Below are 9,392 nucleotides of genomic sequence, written 5' to 3'. Positions count from 1 at the left end.
TACCAGAATCTCTGGGACACATTTAAAGCAGTGTGTAGAGGGAAATTTACAGCACAAAATGCCAACCAGACAAAGCAGGAAAGATCTAAAATCAACACCCTAACATCACAGTGAAAAGAACTAGAGAAGCAAAAGCAAACAAATTCAAAAGCTAGCAGAAGACAAGAAATAACTAAGATCAGAGCAGAACTGAAGGAGATAGAGACACAAAAAACCCTTCAAAAAATCAGTGAATCCAGGAGCTGGTTTTTTGACAAGATTAACAAAATAGACCGCTAGCCAGACTAATATAAAAGAGAGAAGAATCAAATAGACACAATAAAAAAGATAAGGGGATATCACCACTGATCCCACAGAAATGCAAACTACCATCACAGAATACTATAAACACCTCTATGCAAATAAACTAGAAAATCTAGAAGAAATGGATAAATTCCTGGACACATACACCCTCCCAAGACTAAACCAGGAAGAAGTCAAATCCGTGAATAGACCAATAACAAGTTCTGAAATTGAGGCACTAATTAATAGCCTACCAACCAAAAAAAAAAAAAAAAAAGCAGAACTGGATGGATTCACAGCCGAATTCTACCAGAGGTACAAAGAGGAACTGGTACCATTCCTTCTGAAACTATTCCAAACAATAGAAAAGGAGGGACTCCTCCATAACTCATTTTATGAAGCCTGCATCATCCTGATACCAAAACCTGGCAGAGACACAACAAAAAAAAAAGAAAATTTCAGGCCAATATCCCTGACGAACATTGATGTGAAAGTCTTCAATAAAATACTGACAAACCAAATCCAGCTGCACATCCAAAAGCTTATCCACCATGATCAAGTGGGCTTCATCCCTGGGATGCAAGGTGGGTTCAACATATATGCAAATCAATAAATGTAATCCATCACATAAACAGAACCAATGACAAAAACCACATGAGTATCTCAATAGATGCAGAAAAGGCCTTCAATAAAATTCAACACCCCTTCATGCTAAAAACTGTCAATAAACTAGGTATCAATGGAATGTATCTCAAAATAATAAGAGCTATTTATGACAAACCCATAGCCACTATCATACTGAATGGGGAAAAGCTGGAAGCGTTCCCTTTGAAAACTGGTACAAGACAAGGATGCCCTTTCTCACCACTCCAATTCAACATAGTATTGTTGAATACTATTGTTGAAGTTCTGTCCAAGGCAATCAGGCAAGAGAAAGAAATAAAGGGTATTCAAATAGGAAGAGAGGAATTCAAATTGTCTCTGTTTGCAGATGACATGATTGTATATTTAGAAAACCCCATCATCTCAGCCCAAAGTCTTCTTAAGCTGATAAGCAACTTCAGCAAAGTCTCAGGATACAAAATCAATGTGCAAAAATCACAAGCATTCCTATACACCAATAATAGAGAGCCAAATCATGAGTGAACTCCCATTCACAAATGCCACAAAGAGAATAAAATACCTAGGAATACAACTTACAGGGAATGTGAAGGACCTCTTCAAGGAGAACTACAAACCACTGCTCAAGGAAATAAGAGATGACACAAACAAATGGAAAAAAAAAATTCCATGGTCATGGATAGGAAGAATCAGTATCATGAAAATGGCCATACTGCCCAAAATACTTTATAGATTCAGTGCTATCCCCATCAAGCTACCATTGACATTCTTCACAGAATTAAAAAAAAACTACTATAAATTTCGTATAGAACCAAAAAAGAGCCCATATAGCCGAGACAATCCTAAGCAAAAACAACAAAGCTGGAGGCATCATGCTACCTGACTTCAAACTATACTACAAGGCTACAGTAACCAAAACAGCATGGTACTGGTACCAAAACAGGTATATAGACCAATGGAACAGAACAGAGGCCTCAGAAATAACACCACACATCTACAACTATCTGATCTTTGACAAACCTGACAAACGCAAGAAATGGGGAAAGCATTCCCTATTTAATAAATGGTGTTGGGAAAACTGGCTAGCCATATGCAGAAAACTAAAACTGGACCCCTTCTTTACACCTTATACAAAAATTAACTCAAGATGGATTAAAGACTTAAATGTAAGACCTAAAATCATAAAAACCCTAGAAGAAAACCTAGGCAATACTATTCAGGACATAGGCATGGGCAAAGACTTCATGACTAAAACACCAAAAGCAATGGGAACAAAAGCCAAAATGGACAAATGGGATCTAATTAAACTAAAGAGCTTCTGCACAGCAAAAGAAACTATCATCAGAGTGAACAGGCAACCTACAGAATGGGAGAAAAATTTTGCAATCTATCCATCTGACAAAGGGCTAATATCCAGAATCTACAAGGAACTAAATTTACAAGAAAAAACCCCAAAAAAGTAGGTGAAGGATACTTCTCAAGTGAAGACACTTCTCAAAAGAAGACATTTACGTAGCCAACAAAAATATGAAAAAATGCTCACCATCACTGATCATTAGAGAAATGCAAATCAAAACCACAGTGAGATACCATCTCATGCCAGTTAGAATGGCGATCATTAAAAAGTCAGGAAACAACATGCTAGAGAGGATGTGGAGAAATAGAAACGCTTTTACACTGTTGGTGGGAGCGTAAATTAGTTCAACCATTGTGGAAGACAGTATGGTGATGCCTCAAGGATCTAGAACCAGAAATACCATTTGACCCAGCAATCCCATTACTGGGTATATATCCAAAGGATTATAAATCATTCTGCTATAAAGACACATGCACACGTGTGTTTATTGCAGCACTGTTCACAATAGCAAAGACTTGGAACCAACCCAAATGTCCATCAGTGATAGGCTGGATAAAGAAAATGTGACACATATACACCATGGAATACTACGCAGCCATAAAAAAGGATGAGTTCATGTCCTTTGCAGGAACATGGATGAAGCTGGAAACCATCATTCTCAGCAAACTAATACAGGAACAGAAAAGCAAACACCACATGTTCTCACTCATAAGTGAGAGTTGAACAATGAGAACACATGGACAGAGGGAGGGGAACATCACACACCAGGGCCTGTTTGGGGTAGGGGGTGCTAGGGGAGGGATAGCATTAGGGGAAATACCTAATGTAGATGACAGGTTATGGGTGCAGCAAACCACCATGGCATATGTATTCCTATGTAACAAACCTGCATATTCTGCATATGTATCCCAGAACTTAAAGTATAATTAAAAAAAAAAAAAAAAGAACTTGCAAAGTCAATTCACCAGTCTCACCCTGAGGAACTCTTTGGAATCAATAGGAACAGAGTAGCGCCAGCCCAGTATGGCAGGGCAGGGAGGAGCCGGAGAAGATGCCTGCCCGCCCCAGGAAGCCATAGAGGGAGATTTGCTCCAGCTCACAAGTTGAAAGTCTTCGTTTTGAGGAATTTAATTATGGCTAATAGCGAGGATTAACTGCTTTATACTGTATTAGTATAAATAAATACTTTCTTCATTTGTCTTTAAAAAAAAAGAAGAGGGAAGATACCCATGTAAAGACACAGACACACAGTGAGAATGCCAGGTGATGATGGGAGCGGAGATTGGAGGAATGCAGCTTCGGCCCAGGAATGCTGAGGATTGCCAACAACCACCAGAAGCTAGGAAGAGCCAAGGAAGGTTTCATTCTGATGTGTCTCACAGGGAGCATGGCCCTAACTTGATTTTGTACTTCTAGCCGACAGACCTGTAAAACAATACATTTCTGTTGTTTTAAGCTCTTTCTGTTTGCCTAATTTGTTATGGCAGCCCTAGCAAATTAATATGGTACTAGAGGCCTAATGTATGTATTGTGTGTGTGTGTGTTGGGGGCGGGGGGAGTAAGTGTACTTTAACTGCAGAGGAGACAGAACAAATCAGGTAGACAGGAAGAAAACAAGGCAACCTTTCTTACTCATCTAAACTAAGAAGTGTCATGTTTTCCTGTGGAGCTGACCTTCACACTCACTGCTCCAGCACTGGCTCCTGGCTGTGGCTGGAACACCCCAGCTGTGTTCCCTTCTTTGGGCCTTTGCATCCACTGCTTCCTCTACCTGGAACATGCCAGGGCCAACTGCTGACTTCCTGCCTTTCCTCAATGAGGCCCAATCTGCAATCTGCACTCCCACTCCACTGAGCACTCCCAACCCCCCTTGCTCTACTTTACTTTTTGTTTTCTCCATGTTCTCAGTGGATTCTAATATCCTAGTAATGTGTTTATTATGTGTAGGGAGCATTATTTATCATCTCCATCCATGCTAGAACATTAAGCTCCATGCAGTGATGTGAACAAACATCAAAAACAGTACCTAGTTCACTGTAGGTGCTTAAGAAAAAATTTTCTAAAAATCCATCATTCATTTTAAAATGACTACTTTAATGATTACAGAAGCTGTATGTGTTCATTGTAAAAAAAATTAGAAAAAATTAAAAGCTTCAAACTCCCACCATCTAATAAAACTTCTCAAATTAAAAAAAAAAAATGTTTTAGAAAAGGAGCAAAAGGAAGCAAAGTACACTTGGAAGAGGGACAAGCGGGCGACTTCAGAGATCCAAATACCCCATTTGGTCCTTGACTTGGGGTTTTATACATTGGCATGGTTTGGGGGCTTTAATTTCTTCTCCCTTAATTTTTCCCTTGGGGTGGGCTGTTGTTCAACTGCTGTATGCAAGGTGTCAGTCAGCACTCGAGGGGGTGACCACGTGCATAGTGCATTTACTGAGGTTGTGCACGTGCTCTCTAGGGGCGATTTTCTTTTACCAGTCTAACACCCCCAAAGGAAGGTCATACATCTGCCATTTCTCCTGTTAGAGCACATACTCAAGCCTACTTGCCCAACTCCTGAGATCTTATCTGGAAGCTGCTGATCACCAGCTCAAGGTGTTTTCTATCTTTTGGGAGACAGTCGTCCCCTGATGCCAGCTGTGACCAATTATCATTTTAGAGAAACAGTTTAACAACCGCCTGATGATCACGTGATGGTCGCCTGATATTCCTGGGGGTTGGCTGGGGGGGCCTCTCCTGGCCTGCTCATGTCTGCCTCACTAAATACTCTAACAACTAGAGGTCACAGAAGTCTTCTGTGTTGATTGCTGTGGCATGAAAGCAGAGGAAAAAAAATTGTTTTTTCCTCTATGTCAACCAACTTGCGTAAAATAGCCTGTTAAATAGTCCTTCCATCATGGCCACTAACTCCCAAGAGAAATTCCTAATGCTGCCTAATAAACATAACACATTTCTCCAGTTTGTTCACTCTTCTACCCTCCTAGATAATACTTTCATGGCTTTTCTCTCTTTCAATCATTTACATCTTTCTCCATCCTCAGTCTTAGTGATAAACCCTCCCTTTAATGATTCTTCCCAGAATGTAGCTGCCCAGTGAGTTCTTATTGCCCACTGCCCAGATAGAGCCAATTTACCAAGGCAGGGGAATTGCAATGGAGAAAGAATTTAATCCACGAAGAGCTGGCTGAATGGGAGACTGGAGTTTTATTATTACCCAAATCAGTCTTCCTGAGAATTCAGGGGCTAGGGTTTTTCAAAGGTAGAAGGGGTGAGGGTGACTGCTGATTGGCTCAGGGGTACAATCATAGGGGTGTCAGGAATGACCCTCCAGCATGCTAAGTGGCTTCTGGGTGGGACAGGAGCAGTGGGTAGGTCCAGGTGGAGCCACCATTGGTCTGTGGATCCTGGTGGGTCACAGGTGTCAGACATGCAGGAAACCTGAGAGGATATCTCAAAAGGCCAATCTTAGGTTCTACAATAGTGACGTTATCTGCAAGAACAACTGAGGAGGTTGCAGATCTCATGACCTCTGGAATAATGGCTGGCATCATTTATGTCTACACCTTAGCAAAATTCAGGGTCCTCTATCCTCCTAGCCTGGTGACCTCTCAGCTTTATAAAGGTGGTTGAGTTTTGGGGGAAGGGTTATTTTCACTTAAAGTTTAAACTAGATGTCTCCCAAAGCCAGCCCAGGAATAATCAAAGGCAGCCCAAAGGCTAAAGGCAAGAGGGGGGTTGGCTAGATCAGATCTCCCCTATTGACATAATTTTCTCTCTGATACAATTTTGCAAAGACAGTTTCAAGAAATTACACAAACCCCTTGTGCTATATTCTATTTTCCAGAACACAGTTAACTGTTACATGACCACACCTACCTGCAAGGGAAGCTGAGAAATGTCTTTGTGGGGGGTGGGGGAGGGACATGTACCCAGCTACAATTCTGGGCTTCTATTTTTAAAAGGAGGAAAATGGATATTGAGAGATACTAGTACATTTTACTCCAATGAATTTAAAATATTGTTTTCTGAGTCCAGGGACATCACTTCAAAACTGTGACCCATAAGCCTCAAATGGGCCCCAATTCTGCCTGGCAATCTTTCTCTAGTCCGTTAACTTTCCCACTCTCCTAAATGATCCAAATAATTCTTTCATAATCTTTTTCCTCTTTTCAAAACTCTAACATCTACTTTGCCATTCTCTCTCTCTCGTGTGTGTGTCTGTCTGTCCATCTGTCTTTCTCTGCAGAAAACCTTCCTTCCTATTTCATTGTGAAATAGAAGCAAATTAAAGAGGATGTCTACAATTTCCCACTATCATATATACCCCCACATACCCATCAATCTGCATGTGTGCCCATGTCCTCTACCTTCTCTGTGCTAATATTAAGTGCTCATGATGTTATCAGCTAAGGCTAGCCCGCCACTTGAACACTAGATTACACCCCCTTTCACCAATTCAAACTCATCAACACCAGGAATTTTCTTCTGTCTTTCCTGCGTCAAGTTTTCCTCTCTTCTAGATCTTTCCCTTCCAGTTTCTGGTCTAGCAAGTAAGGAGCTTGGAAGTCATCACTCCTGTCTTCACAACAATAAAAAAGCTAAATAAACTGAAAGTCAGTTGAAGTAACAGGTCACACTGCTGTCCCCCAAATTGGTGAGACAAATGGGTAAATACAGATAATCACAACTTACTGGAACAGAAGCCTAGGGGCAGAAAACTCTGCAAGAACAAGTACTGGGGAATGAAAAACCCAAACGATAATAGATGAATTGCTGGAGGCTCTGTGTGGACAAGCTTGAAAGTTAAAAACTCCAGGGCATGTGGCCAGTCACACCGGATTTTACCTCCACTTTCGTGAGTTTTACCTCCAAGAACCCTACCAGGTTCTCAGGGTGAAGATCAGCAAAAAAAAAAAAAAAAAAAAAAAAAAAAAAAAAAAAAAAAAAAATCCTCATGCTTCTGGCAAGAGGAGGGGAAAAATAGCCATTCAAAATGTGCCAAAGTATCCAGCTCTTCTTAACAAAGCCTGCTCTCAAGGGAAACTATGTTATCAGAGGCTAGCTGACTGGGTTTTACCAGAGACTAATCATAGGGGAAGGAAAATACCCAACTCCAGCCCCTTCTTGCCAACTAAAGCGGGAAAAAACTGAGAAGCGCTTGTGAAAGGTGCAGCCCAGGAGCACAGGCTCGCTAAAAGTCTAAGACCTAATCACAGGTCTATAGAATTCTTCCTCTCTCTCCACACCTCACCACTATATCAACAGGACTTATCTGTATGACAATAAGGGAGTACAATAGAAATAACTGCATGTTATTTCTGAGACCTCCCAAGAAGTCTCTAGGGAAATCCAAAGATAACAGGTGAGACAAAAACAAGGACACCAGAGGAAATTTTTGCCTCTGACTCCCACAGCTACAACAAACAGTAAACACAGCCTAACTTCTAACTAGATAAATATAAAACTTCACACTGAAGACTTATTTACAGGCCAGGTGTGGTGGCTCACACCTGTAATCCCAGCACTTTGGGAGGCCAAGGCGGGTGGATCACTTGAGGTCGGGAGTTTGAGACCAGCCTGGCCAACATGGTGAAATCCCATCTCTACTAAAAATACAAAAATTAGCCCAGGTGTGATGGCTCGTGCCTATAGGTCCAGCTACTTGGGAGGCTGAGGCAGAAGTATCACCTGAACCCGGGAGGCAGAGGTTGCAGTGTGCCGAGATCACACCTCTGCACTTCGGCCTGGGTAACAGACCGAGACTCCATCTCAAAATAAATAAATAAATAAATAAATAAATAAATAAATAAATGAAAATAAAGATGTATTTACCTCAGTTCCTTTTATCCACTACATTATGTCCAACATTCAACAAAAAAATTAAAGATTTAAAAAAATAAAATTACAAGATAAACTAAAAGACCAAAAAAAAAAAACAAACACAGTTTGAAGAGACAGAGCAAGCATTAGAATCAGATTCAGATACGGCAGAGATATTAGAATTGTTAGACCAGGAATTTAAAACAACGATGGTTAATATGCTAAGGGCTTTAATGGAAAAAGTAGAACTTTCTTATCACCAGACAAACATGCTATTATTTCTCACATATTAAAGAATACCACTTTCATGACCACATTCTTCCACAGTTACCACCTCAGTTTTTCTGCTCCCCTTACAACAAAACTTCTTGAAAACTCTGTCTCCAATTTCTCTTCTCCCATTCTTTTTTACATACCCTTTTTATTATAGAAAAATCTCCAACATGAATAGTACAATGAATTCCCGTGTATGTTACCCAACCTCAATATTTTTCAACATTTTACCAGTCCTATTTCATCTATTCCACTATACTGTTTTATTTTTTTTCTGAAATATCTAAAACCAAATTCTAGATATCGCATTTCACTCATAAATTCTTTAGGATTGTATCTTTAACAGCTAAGTGTTTTTGTGCATAACTGCAATGTTTTATCACACCTAAATGATTCCTTAATATCAACTAATACTAGGAATTAAAGGACGTCATTACAGATCCCGCAGACACTGAAAGAATAATATGAACAATTTTATGCCAAGAAATTTAGCAGCTTAGATGAATAGAGAAATTTCTCAAAACATACAACTTACGAAAACTGACGGAAAAAGAAATAGAAAATCTGCACAACATCATATTTATTAAACATGTTAAATCTGTAATTCAAAACCATCTCATAGGCCGAGTGCAGTGGCCCATGCCTATAATCTCAGAACTCTGGAAGGCTGAGGAGGGGTGTTGCTTGAGCCCAGAAGTTCAAGACCAGCATGGGGAACATAGCAAGACCTTGTCTCTAAAGTAATTAATTAATTTAATTTAATTTAACCTTCTCATGAAGGAAGCTCTAGGCCCACATGACTACACAATGAATTATATTCAAACACTTAAAAAGGAAATAATATCAATCTTAGAGAAACTCTCAAAAAATAATACTCTGTGCTGTTGAACTATTTTTATGTCTTTAAAAAATATATCTTTTCTCCGCTGACTTAAGTTATAATCCAAATAAGCGTTCATGCATTACATTTGATTGCTATGTCTTTTATTTTTCCTTTAATCCATAATGTCTCCTCTCTTTTTTTTGAGATGGAGTC

This window comes from Symphalangus syndactylus, chromosome 6, assembly GCF_028878055.3.
Source record: "Symphalangus syndactylus isolate Jambi chromosome 6, NHGRI_mSymSyn1-v2.1_pri, whole genome shotgun sequence".
Taxonomy (NCBI): domain Eukaryota; kingdom Metazoa; phylum Chordata; class Mammalia; order Primates; family Hylobatidae; genus Symphalangus; species Symphalangus syndactylus.
The sequence above is the reverse complement of the archived record's forward strand: the minus strand, read 5'-3'. Positions refer to the sequence as shown.